The 12,405-nt window shown below is 36.7% G+C and overlaps 1 pseudogene; it reads left to right on the top strand.

Moving 5' to 3' along the window:
* The first annotated feature begins 7,525 nt into the window (after positions 1 to 7,525).
* Positions 7,526 to 7,644, top strand: LOC118601913 (annotated as a pseudogene).
* Positions 7,645 to 12,405: the final 4,761 nt, after the last annotated feature.

Below are 12,405 nucleotides of genomic sequence, written 5' to 3' on the forward strand. Positions count from 1 at the left end.
AACATGCACAAAAATGTACGAGGTCAAACTGGGGCTTTAAAACGGGCACCGATGGTTGTCACATTGAAAATGACAGATGATATTGAACATTTGTATAATAAGAACATGTTTTAGTGCAGACAGTTTTAAGAATCCATAGCAAACAGGGCTGAGTAATTGTCTGATGATGCAGTTAACAGTAAAAGAGACAAAAATTTAGAGAAATGTTTAGGTAATTTAAACATAATTAATGTTTTTGGTTACTTAGCTATCTGAGATAGGTGTTTTATTTATTTCCTCTTCAGAAAGTTGTTCGTACTTGACTGACTTGTTAAAAAAAGAAAATCATCAATATTTAGGTTTGTGTAATTCAAAATCTCTACTTGTCTTGGTGTGTGAAAAATTTGGGACTTAAAAAAATAAGTCTGTAATTAGTCTGCTCCTTTGACCGTAAATTAGAAGTAGTTGTAGATGTGTACTGGTATCTACGGTTTGATCTTCAACCCCCACTTTCATCCTCCGCACGCGTGCACACACACACATTCTCACACTCACACTCAGACTTACATTCACACACACTCGTGCACCTTCTGAACGTACTCATATCTCTACTATAATCATTGCACTTATCTTCTTAACCACCGTTGTAGGTATAGAGGTAGGTAGAAGATCCATGGGGGCAGATAGCTTCCCCATAATCTCCCAGATTTGAGCTCAAACTAGAGATACTGTTTTTTCTAGTGTTAAAGCCTGAAGCACAAGCTTAATAACTTTATTTTTTTATTTTAATTATCATTTATAAGAATGAATTCTAAGATGTTTCAATGGACCTTCAGTGATGAGAGACAAAGAATGAGACCCCTCCAAGTATTCAAGCCATAGACCCAGTATGTCACCTGACAGCCTCTGGTTATCAAAGACATCATAGTATCTTCTAATAATTCTCAGTATTTGCTTAACCCAGCCCAAGCTGACACTCTGTTTATTACAGTCCAGAAAGTTCCCTCTAATCTAGTAAGGAGGAATGCTTATTTCTAAATGGAAATAAAATCAATTTTGGTTCTTAATAGATCTGAATTTAAATACCAGACCTATAACTTGATTGGTTGTGTCATTGGGCAAGTTACTTGAGTTACTTGATCCATCTGAACCTCAGATTTATCTCTGATTAAAGGAAAAATAAGCATAAGTTTAATGTAAAAACTAGTACCTCACAACACACAAAAATTTTAAATGATGGTTCCTTTTCTTATCTAGAAATTAGATAAGAAAATTAGAGCAAAAATAAAACAAAGCAAAAAAAACATTTATGGTAGAAGAAGGATGGAAGTGATATTTTTACATCTATTTCTTTGTATTTTAATGATAGAGCAGTTTTCTTATGAGTTGACAAGCACCTATTAGTATGCTCCCAATGATAACAATATTGTTTACTCAAAATTAAATGTCACTGTGTGCAAGATCCAATAAAAGCCTGCAAATATCATACTTCAATAAACAGAAGTCTGTGAAATGATTTGCTAAATTAACCAGCAATAAGCAATGGAAGAAAATGACTCAGGAAAAAAATATACATTATAAATGTTTATAATGTTTTACAAAAGGGAAATTCCAAGGTTAAAGTAAATGAATGGTTGTGAGTGAAAATTTTGCTTCATATTGAGCTCTGACTTTTAGGTTTGTGTGGCAGTCTCTCAGATTAATAATTTCTGCTAATTATGACTTGTAGAGTGACCTTGTACATTTAATATAACCTCTTCCATACCACTACAGTAAAAGATAGAAAAATGGACACCACCCTGGTAAGATGAATGTGCTATTGTGGCACCGACTTTGTCAGACAAGGCAGTGTGAAAGATGGTAGAGAAAGCTCTAACAAGCCCTTTGCTTGGAAGCATGAGACACAAAAAGGATTGATTCTGATGTGAAGTGGAGTGTTAGGTCCTTTGTTTGACAATAGGTTTATGTTTAGCTATCGGGACACTCATCTGTGGGAATCATGGAGAACCAGGATCTTAATAAACTGATACTCCTATAAACTATGATATAGAATCAATTACAGGTTTATCAGTTTAACTCAGCACTTTATAATGTGTTAAAGCCTTCCTTATGCAGAGTGCAGTTCACCTCCAGCAGCTTAGGGTAATAAGCAGGTCAGGGATTAAAGCTTCAGTTATCTCACGGGGCATGTATGTGTTGCCTAAAGTCATAGCCAGTGAGTGCTAGAGCAGGTTTCAAAGCCAGGCCTATCAGAGAGAGCCACATTTTATTATCACCTGTCCAAGCGTCCATGCAACTGTGAGTCAGGCCACCCCGAGAAACCCTGAGATGAGTGGGGGTAATACTTTCTTCATGCTGTTTTATTTCCTCTCTCAATTTCCTTCTTTGTTTCCTATTCCTGTTTAATTTATATTCCTTTTCCACCTAACTCCTCTCACTCGATTGTCTTTTTCCCTACTTTGAAGGTATATTTTTAAAGTATATTAAAGCTTAGCACCACTGGTTTTTACAACAATCTTATAATGGAAAAACACATTTAATTTTTAGCCTCACTTACCCATAAGATGCTGATATGCAGCGGAGTTCCACTATCATGCATGAAATGAAGGCAGAATCAGCAGCAAGTTCCCAGATGCATGAGGGCGGGCAGTGCCTTTGCACCTTTCACTGTTTTAAAGCCTTAGTAAGAAACTAATTTCACAGCCAGAAACCAGATTGAGAATGTGTTCAAATTCACCCATCTATTCATCCATCTATCAAGCTATATATCTATCCAACAGTGTTATCCATGAGTCTGAAATGGCAAGGGTAAAAAAAAAAAAAAAAAAAAAATCTAAGTCACTGCTAGTGAAGAACTCACATGTATGTGAGAGACACTTTGGTGGATACTATGGGGGGGACAATTAATAATAAGCCCCTATTCTAAGCAAGTGTATCCCCAGGGAGGAAATACATAGATGCAATTCTAAGTGGGGAGGTCCTTCAAGTTGAAAAAGCAAGGCTTGATGCCAAAGTACTTGAGCCTTGGCATTATGTAGGTGTGTGATTTCAGGCAAGTTATTCTCTCTGAGAGTTTAGGTAGAGGAAATCACGTATTGGGCTGATAAAGGGGTATTTGAGCCAACAACTACATTCAACATTGTAAGAGTTCTAGCTCTTCCATTCTTTTCGAAATTTTGTTAGATAAATTCTCTTTTCTAGCTCCTGCTACTACCCCACCCAGAATATGAAAACAGATACATTTTTATATTAAGTTTACATAAACTCTGCAATGAAAGCTATTAAGTCTACTGAATTCAGTATTCCCAGATCATTTTTATATTGCCCTTTCTGCTAATTGGTGTCCCAAGGGAATGTATGTGACACAGGATCTGAAATATATTGTGCAAAACCAAACATAACTAACTTCAGTATAAAACATATTATAAATAAAAAATTAATTATATTGCATAGTCTTCTTTAGACATACTATGAATATTGGCATGCTGAGTAAGGCCAATGTGAGCAAGGGGGATAATGACTAAGAGAATAGAATTGAATTTTAAATTCTAGTTTAAAAAAAAGTTAATGGTGTTGAAGAAATGGATAAGAGCTGGTCATCTATTTTTAAATAGTGCAAAACAATATGACTGATTAGATTGCTGTAAGGGAGCAAATGACAAATAATGTTTATATTTTCTAAGAAATTGTGAATCTCAACAGTGAGTTTCAAGGAATACTTCTTTTACCAAAATGTCTACATTTTATATTGTCACGTTGTTGGCCCTCCCTCCAATCCAAACAAACTACTCTATCTATTGTCACTTTGGTTTGGGGCATGATTACCATGGAAAAGATTTCATCTCCTAAATCCATAAGAATGAAGGACATTATCACCAGGGCTTCCTGCAAGTTTAGGTAATTCTGCTTAGGCATTAGGACCAAGTAGACTTGAACTGAGGATATTTAGCCTGTAAAAGAGAAGAATTAGAAGAATATATTAGCTATGGTCTAAAAAGAGGATTGGTCTTTGAAAGAAGGATGAGTTTTGTTATCTGGGGCATCAGAAAATATGATCAACACCACTAGATAAAGGTAGAGCAGTTTGGTTCATAATAGGAAGAACTATCTAATAATTTTGCAAGACTGAAGTTAAATGGTATAGAGATGGCCAGTTTCCTGTTCTTGGAGGAATTTTGCAAATGCTTAGTCTACTGGGTTGGAGTATATAAAAAGGGATTAAATGACAGATAGAAGGTCGAAATAGAGCAGTCTTTTAAAAACTTGGGTCACACCACATTACTAGGACATGAAAATAGTAGATCTTGATTGACATTTAAAATTTTTTTGTTTTTTTTAAATAATTTATTTTTATTTTTCAATTACAGTGGCATACAATATTAGTTTCAGGTGTACAACATAGTGCTTAGACATTTATATAACTTACAAAGTAATCACTCTGATCAATGTAGATATTATAGGTAGTTTATTACAATATTATTGACTATATTCCTTATACTTTAGATCCCCATGACTATTTTGTAACTACTAATTCATACTTCTTAATCCCTTCCCCTCAAACTCCCTTCCCATCTGGCTACCATCAAAATGCTCCCTTTATTTATGAGTTTGTTTCTGTTTTGTTTGTTTATTTTGTTCTTTGGATTCCATATGTAAATGAAATCATATGACGTTTAGCTGTCTTTCTGACTTACTCCACTCAGCACAATACCTTATAGGTTTATTCATGTTGTTATAGATGGCAAGATTTAATTTTTTTTGGTGGCCGAGTGGTATTCCATTGTGTGTGTGTGTGTGTGTGTGTGTGTGTGTAACCACTTTTTTATCTTTTCATCCATTGGTGGACATCCAGGTTTCCTCCATGTCTGGGCTATTGTAAATAATGCTGCAGTAAACATATGGATTCACATGTCCCTTCAAAGTAGTGTTTTGGGTTTCTTCAGATAAATATCCAGCAGTGGGATTACTGGGTCCTTCTTTGTCTCCTGTTATAGTCTTTGCTTTAAAGTCTGTTTTGCCTTGTATAAGTACTGTTACTCTAGCTTTTTGTTTGTCACCATTTTTATGAGATATCCTTTTCCATCCCTTTCAGATTGTGTCTTTTGATCTGAAGTGAGCCTCTTATAGGCAGCCACTATGAAAAACAATATGGAGGCTCCTCAAAAAATTAAAAATAGAGCTACCATATGATTCTACATTTGCACTTCAGAGTATTTATCTATAGGAGACAAAACACTAACTTGAAAAGATATCTAAATCCCATGTTTATTGTAGCTTTAATTACAATAGCCAACAACCTAAACGTACATCAGTTGAAAACTGGATAAAAAAGGTTATATATATGTAGCTATGCACATATATATATTATTCAGACAAAAAGAATGAAATATTCCCACTTGCAACAATATGAATGGACTTTAAGGGCATTAAGCTAAATGAAGGCAGAGAGAAAAAGATGTATATAATACGATCTCACTTAAATGTGGAATCTAAAATAAAAATGAGCTTATGGATATAGAGAACAGATTGATGGTTGCCTCAGGTGGGGGGCGGCGGTGGTGGTGCAATTGCTAAAGAGGGTCGAAAGGCACAAATTTCCAGTTATAAAATGAATGTCATGGGGATGTAATGTACAGATGGTGACTACTGTGAATAACACTGTATTACATATTTGACAGTTACTAGGACAGTGGATATCGAAAATTCTTATCATAAGAAAAATATTTTGTAACTATGTATGGTGAAGGCTGTTAACTTCTTGTGATAAAATTTTTCAATATATACAAATTGCAGATCATTACATTGTATCTCTCAAACTAGTATAACGTTATGTTGATTATACTTCAGTAAAAAAAGCAGGGTGGAAAGTTTATTTTTAATGAGTAGTACTTTCTCCCGTTTTCGCTAAAGGCCTCAAACATAGCAAAAACTTCCTTTACGGAATGACCTTTCAAGGATGACAGTCTTGAAATTAAGAAAGAAGCAAAGGGTTTATTCAAAAGTTCATTTCCGGCTTGAAAACAAGGGAGGGTGGCAATGGCCTATTTAAAAAATAAAACTTTTTTTTTTTTTTTTTTTTTTAATGTCTGGTCCAGGTGGGTGGAGCCTATTCCGCCAGGAAGGAAAGCAAAGCTAGCCTGGAGTCTGCAAGGTGTGCTTTGTGGCTTTCGGTGTGTATGTGGGATGTAAGTAAGCGCAGGTTCACCTGGAGGGGCAGGAAGAGGATTGACTTGGATGTGCTGAACGCCTGGAGAAGCTGCCATGACCCGTCTTCCCAAAGGAAGCCAGATCTCATGAGATCTCGGGAGTTCTCCGGGGGCTGTAAGGAGAGTCCTGGGATGAGAAACACCTGGATTCCCCGGCGATCAGAAGTTCTTCCTACCAGATTGCTCGGTAAAGAGTCTGGCTTATAGCAACTGGCAAGTACACTCAAATTCTTGACAAGCCGCACCACCCCTCTTAGAATCACAGTTCGCAGCAGCACATACTAGGGTCTGGGCCAGCCATGGAGGACTGGGACCTGGACTGGTGAGTGAGCAGAAGCAGGACACCAGAAGCCAGAAGGCGTAGTGAACTGCGCATGCTTAGGCTGCAAGTCTATTGCCGTCATGGAGGCTTCTGGCATGGGCTGCTGGGACGCCAGCTAGATGTCTTCTAAGGTCCAAGGCAGCAGAAGCCTGAGTGTACCTTTTCATTGCACATCCTTGGGACCAGTTACTCCTCTGGGAAGCCTCTGGAGGAGACTAGCCGCCTGTTCCTCCAGCCTTTTCCCTGAAGAACAGCCTCAGGAAATTGCGCTCTCTTTCTGGGAATGTAAATTGATTTAGTCATTATGGAAAACAACATGGAGAATAATACTCAAAGAATTAAAAATAGAACTACCCTACCACCTAGCAATTCCACTTTTGGGTATTTATTTAAAAGAAATGAAAACAGGATATCGAAGAAATGTATGCGTGCCCATATTCGTTCCAGCATTATTTACAGTAGCCAAGGTATGGGAACAACCTAAGAGTCTATCCAGGAGTGAATGGATAAAGAAGTTGTGATAAAGACACACAATGGAATATTATTTAACCGTGAGAAATAAGGAAATCCTGCTATTTGCACCAACATGGGTGTGCTTTTAGGACCTTATGCTAAGTGAGGTAAGTGAAAGACATATACTGTATGATATTACTAATACGTGTAATCTAAAAAGCCAAACTGGTAAAAAAAAAAAAAAAAAGAAAAAGAAAAAGTAGAATTGTAGTTATCAGAAGCTGGGAGAGTAAGGAAATTTGAGATATGTTGCTTAAGTGTGTAATTTTGAAACTAGTAGATAAGTCCTGGAGATCTAATGCGTTGCATAGTGATTATAGATGATAGTACATGATTATAAACTTCGAAGTTGCTAAAATACTAGATCTTAGTTGTTTCCATCACAAAAAAGAGATTGTTATGTGAAGTGATAGAGGTGTTAGCTAATGCTACAGTGGTAATTTCATTTGCAATGTGTACTTGTATCAAATCAATATGTTGTACATCTTAAATTTAGACAGTATTTGTCTACGGCTATGCCACCCTGAAAATGCCTAATCCGGTCTGGTCTTGGAAGCTAAGCAGGGTTGGGCCTGGTTAATACTTACATGGGAGACCACCTAGGAAGACCAGGTACTCTGGGCATAAAAAATAAAAAATAAGCAGTTGTAAGCTGACAAGGTCCTTGCAATCTGTGACATCAACCAAGGGTTGCCTCACCTAAAAATAATTTAGGCGGTGTTCTATTTCAATTATATCTCATCAAAGGTAAACTTTAAAAAGTGTGCATAGATTAGTCATCATGTGTGACAAACTGTGTTCAATTTATTTTCAATACTTTGATCCAAAGCTGAACTTTCATACTAAAGTTTGTACCACCTGGAAATTAAAAGCTTTGGATATTTATCCTACACTTGTCTCTAACCAATTGTAGGACCCAAGATAAGTCATTGCATTTCCATAGGTCTCTAATAGCATTGTTTTAGGGTTTTCTAGACAAACAACCAATGGAGATACAGAGGCATAGGTATAGATATAGATATAAATATAGATAAGAGAATTATTTATTATGGGAATTGGCCCACTCAATTATGGAAGCTGAGAAATACCACAGTACACTATCTGTATGCTGGAGAACCAGGAAAGCCAGTGGTATAATTTAGTCCTAGACTGAACGCCTGAGGGCCGGGGGAGTGTTGGTGTAAACCTGAGTGTGAAGGCCTGGAAACAAGAAGCACCTCTGTTTGAGGGCAGGAGAAGATGTCTGTCCCAGATCCAGAAGAGAGAGAAAGAGAATTCGCCCTTCCTCTGCCCTTTTGGGTCCTTAGTGGATTGGATGATGCCCTCCCCACCGGCCCCCCCCCCCACACACACACACATTGGTGAGAGTGATCCTTACTCTGCTTACTGATTGAAATGCTTCTGAAACACCATCACACATACATCCAGAAACAAAGTTTTGCCAGCTGTCTGTGCATCCCTTAGCCTAGTCAAGTTGATACATACAATTAATTAACCATCACAAACATTTTTTTAAAGGTATAATATCTAATACAATAAGATTCACCCTCTCTAGTGTACAGTTTTGTGAGATTGACCTTTGTAAACAAATGCTTGCCCACTGCCACAATCAAACACCGAAAAGTTCCGTTAGTCACCTCCCAAATTTTCACATATCCTTTTGTAGACAGCCCTTCCTTCCATCCCAGCCTCTAGCAAACACTGATCTGTTTTCTGTTCCTATTATGGTACCTTTGAAAAAATGTCATATAGATGGTATTTTATAGAATAATACTGTCATTAAAATTTTGTGTCTGCCTTTTTTCACTTAGTCTAATGTGTTTGGGTATTACCACATTGTCACATGTAACAGTAGTTTGTTCTATTTTATTGATCAGTAGTATTCCATTGTATGGATGGACCATAGTTTATCCATTTTCTGTTTGAGGAACATTAGGATGGTTTCCTTTTTTTTTTTTTTTTTTTTTTTACATGAAGAGCCACTACATTAGCATTCCAACCAATAAAATATGAGAGTTTATGTTGTACTTCATTCTCATCAGTGGTTGGAATTATCAGATTTTTTTTTTCTTTCATCCTTCCTAATATATATGTGGAGGTGGCTTATTCTGTTTTTAATTCTCTAATGAGAAATGATTTTAAACATCTTTAGTGTCCTTATTTATCATTCATATGCCTGCTTTGGTGAAATTTTTGTTCATATATTTTGCTCATTTTTAAAATTCTGTTTTATTTTCTTATTATACAGAGTTGGGTTTTCAGAGTTCTTTATATACTAGATGCAAGTCCTTTATCAGTATATAATTTGCAAACGTTTTTCCCATGTGTGACCTGTTTTTCATTTTCTTTAGTGTCTTTTGAAGAGCAGCTGTTCTTAATTTTATTGATGTTCAGAATATTACTGAAGTTCAGTTTTTCTTTTTTGCACTTCACTTTTATATTATATCTATGAAATCTTTATTCAATATATGCTTTAAAATATTTTTCTCCTATGGTTTCTGTTAAAAGTCACATAGTTTAAGGTTTTATGTTTAGGTTTATGATCCATTTTGAATTCATTTCTGTGTAAGGTTTGATATATGGGTTGAGATATGTTCATTAGGTATGTGACTATTCATTTGTTCCAGCACCATTTGCTGAAAAAAAATCTTTTTTATTTTTTCCTATTGAATCACCTTTGCACTTTTGCAGAAAATGAATTGATCGTATATGTGGCTCTGTGTTCAGACTTTCTATTTGTTTCATAGGTCTATATGTCCAGCATTTTAATGGAAGAAAAAGAAGGGAAGAGAAGAAAGGGAAGAGATCTCCAATGAGGGCAGATATTGTTTTATGAAACTCTTTTTTTTAGGTAAATATGTATAAGAGCGTATGTGTATTTTTCTGTGTGTGTATGTGTGTGTGTGCATGTGCACAGATGTGCATACTAAGGAAATCATCGGGTATAATACTTTTGAGGTTTCAGTTACAAATGAAAATATTAAATTAGATACCTCTTTCTGCCCTCTTCTAAAATCTCTAATATCTGTCCCTGAGTGATATGAACTCACGCTGGTGCTTCCCTGTGCCCTGTAAATACATTGCACATTTTTACATCAAAAGAGGTGAAATGATAGAATTTAACAGATTTCAAGAATATTTGAGATAATGGAAATGGGTGATGTGTTCAATTAATGTATTCTCATTTAGAAAATCCTACCCGTATTTTACCTGTAGGCCATTAGGAAAATTAGCCTCATCCCTTCTATTTGCTTTCTGCAATAGACAGATATATACACAGATAGGTAGACAGATGGATTCTCTCCCATTTTGTAGTCCACAATGATTCAGAAAGGTGGCAATGTCTTCCACCTTTCCTCCAGTGTGTGCTCTCCCCTTCTGCAAAACCTGACTTCATGCCTAGGCTTGTGCCTATTCATAAAAAAATTATAACTTCCTACAGCACTCGCAGCTCTGTGTACCAATGTGATTATTTCCTTACTAATGGGATTTAATCAGAAATATCATGGGGCAGATTGAGGAAGCGCTTTATTTTAATTTATTTTCTCCCTGAATGAAGTGCCGTCATGCACACTATGCCCTACTTCATTCTTTCCTTTCTAATCTTTTCTAGAGACTAGAACGAGCATACCAGCTTGCAGATTTGATAATGAAGCCCCCACTCACCAATGCTGCAAGGTGCCTGAGCTGCAGAAAATTCCACAGAGTGAAGCTGTCACTTCAACAGTAGGCAGCATAACAACTCAGGTAAGGAAAACTCCACCTGAATCTTGTGGGATTTTGTTCCTGTTGTTAATTGAGGTTTTTATGTTACTTGCAATGACATAGCCACCATTCCTTGTGACAGTGGTCCTGATTTCCCTCCACCACTGTACAGAAACAACAGAATCCCATTGTTTCCCCATCTTTATAAACCATACCACATTGCTGTTGGTTTAGACCAATGGAACATGGAGTCACATTGGACTCACATCTAGTACAACAGCAAGATCTCTCTATTCTACCTTCACAACATGTACAGAAATCACCTTTTTCTCATCATTTGAACCTGATTGTTAATATTAGTCTCCCTCCTTCCATCCTTACTCCCATAATTCAGTTCTCATCAGAACAACCAGAGGACCCCAGTTTGACATAAGTCACCCACTTCACTGTCTGCTCAAACCTTGCCAATGACTCTTCCTACTCAGTAAAATCCAGAGCCCTTATTATGTCCATCTGAACACCAGTTTTCTGACCTCCGGTATCTCTGCACTGTCTTTGTTTTCCCTTATTATCTCATTTCCACCCCTCCCGGCTGGCATGCTGGTACCCTATTACCCAAGACACATTCACGGTTCACTTCCTCCCTTCATTCAGGCCTCTGCTCACATGTGGACTCATCTCACAGGTTTTTTTTTTCACTTATATAAAATATTACCACTTCCAACACTTTATGTCTCTTATACTTTGTCTCATATTCTTCACAACACTTAACCTCAGAGGATTAGCTTTTAAAGTTCACCTGTTGACTCTCTTCCCTCACAGGGCTTTGTTTTATTCACTGATGTAACTACAGAACCTAGAGCAATGCTTGTCATGTATACGGTACCAACTCAAAAACGTTTGTTGAATGAATGCATAAATAGACGAGAAGTAGAAGATGGGATGTATATTTCTGAATCATGACCATGATGTTTTCCTCCTATAAAGTCTCGAGTAATTAACTTACCTCTGATTCTCACTTTTTTCACTTCTCAATGGGTATAAAATATTTACCTGAGGGTATTGGTGTGGAAATTAAATGAAATTATCCTGGTAAAAAAAAATGTCCAGCACAAGGCTCTTCATAAAGATGGATTTACTAAGAGTTTGATAAATCACTGCATGTCGAAGAAAAGTGTAACCAAAGGCACCTGATGATTTTAAGAGAAAGTATCTTGCAAGATTTTACAGGCTAATGACGAGTAAATTCAGATAATCTCCAAGCATTAAATAGAATTTACAATGCCTTAATTCAGTTCTCCAAAGCATTAAACATTCATGATTAAGAAATATCTGTGTGTTTTATGACTTGTAAAATGAATGGTATTCAGGATTATAAATCTGAAGTGTTTGGCTGGAAGCTTGGGAGACTTTGTAGCTTTTCGCTTACCCCTTGAGAGCAATCTTGGTAGAGAGGGATTGGAACTTTCTAGCATCTTGTCCCCCAGGAAAACCTGCTATAGTTTTTAACACGCAAAGGGCTCTTTTATTGCTCTACTCACATGGAAGATGCCTCCCTTGAGAGTGCCGTCAGCTCAGACCTGAGTTCCCTTTTCGCTAGAATAATTCTGAGACAAATTAATTTGGAAACTTTCCTGTCATCCCTGACATACTTGTCAGTCTTCTCAGGTGGACTCTCTC

This window comes from Rousettus aegyptiacus, unplaced genomic scaffold (assembly GCF_014176215.1).
Source record: "Rousettus aegyptiacus isolate mRouAeg1 unplaced genomic scaffold, mRouAeg1.p scaffold_m13_p_4, whole genome shotgun sequence".
Classification (NCBI taxonomy): Eukaryota; Metazoa; Chordata; class Mammalia; order Chiroptera; family Pteropodidae; genus Rousettus; species Rousettus aegyptiacus.